The 1,118-nt window shown below is 49.9% G+C and overlaps 1 pseudogene; it reads right to left on the minus strand.

Annotated features, from left to right (window-relative positions):
- Nucleotides 1–689: 689 nt before the first annotated feature.
- On the minus strand, nucleotides 690–807 carry LOC126285467 (5S ribosomal RNA; annotated as a pseudogene).
- Nucleotides 808–1,118: the final 311 nt, after the last annotated feature.

A 1,118-nucleotide genomic window follows, 5' to 3' on the forward strand; every position in this document is an offset into this window, starting at 1 on the left:
CCGATTATTTCACGCAGTGTTGCTTGTCTATTAGCACTGTCAACTCTAATGAAAAGTCGCTGTTCTCGGTCGTTAAGTTCAGGCCGTCGGGCACTGCGGTGTCCTCGGTGAAAGTTAATGCCTGAAATTTGGTATTCTCACACTCTCTTGGCACTGTGGAGCTCAGAATACTGAATTCCCTAACGATTTCCGAAATGGAGCGTCCCTTTCGTCTAGCCCGAACTGCTATTCCGCGTTCAGAGTCTGTTAATTCCCGACGTGCGACCATAATCACGTCGGAAACCTTTTCACATGAATTAAAAACTAAAACTAAACTCCTCCCGAACAGTCCATGAAGGTCCAGAGGAACCGACCGGCCGCCGTGTCATCCTCAGCCCATAGCCGTCATTGGATGCGGATATGGTGACTTAACTGCTGAGGTCAGCAGTCCTCTAGAACTTAGAACTGCTTAAACCTAAATAACGTAAGGACATCACACACAACCATGCCCAAAGCAGGATTCGAACCTGCGAGCGTAGCGGTCGCGCGGTTTCAGACTGTAGCGCCTGGAACCGCTCGGTCACACTGGCCGGCCGCATGTGGTCAGCACACCGCTCTCCCGGCCGTATGTCAGTTTCCGAGACCGAAGCCGCTACTTCTCAACCAAGTAGCTCCTCAGGTTGCCTCACAAGGGCTGAGTGCACCCCGGTTGCCAACAGCGCTCGGCATACCGGATGGTCACCCATCCAAGTGCTAGCCCAGCCCGACAGCGCTTAACTCCGGTGATCTGATGGGCACCGGTATTACCACTGCGGCGAGGCCGTTGGCTATCACATGAATTACCTGAGTACAAATGACAGCTCCGCCAATGCACTGCCCTTTTATATTTTGCGTACACGATTCTAACGCCATTTGTATATGTGTATAACGCTATCCCTTATCTTTTATCGTCTCATTGTGGAAGATGAAGCTGTAATCAACGAGAAGATTGGTTAAGTACCACAGTGCTTAATTAGGCATGGTTCTGTTGGAGGTAGTATACAGTTGTTTTTCTCCGACTCCTGAACTGATGAATCAGCCAGGTATATGATAACTTACAGTTTAACGGGGGCTCCGAACCACGATCTCACTCTTCTTTT

The sequence above is a fragment of the Schistocerca gregaria genome, chromosome 8, assembly GCF_023897955.1.
Source record: "Schistocerca gregaria isolate iqSchGreg1 chromosome 8, iqSchGreg1.2, whole genome shotgun sequence".
Lineage (NCBI taxonomy): Eukaryota > Metazoa > Arthropoda > Insecta > Orthoptera > Acrididae > Schistocerca > Schistocerca gregaria.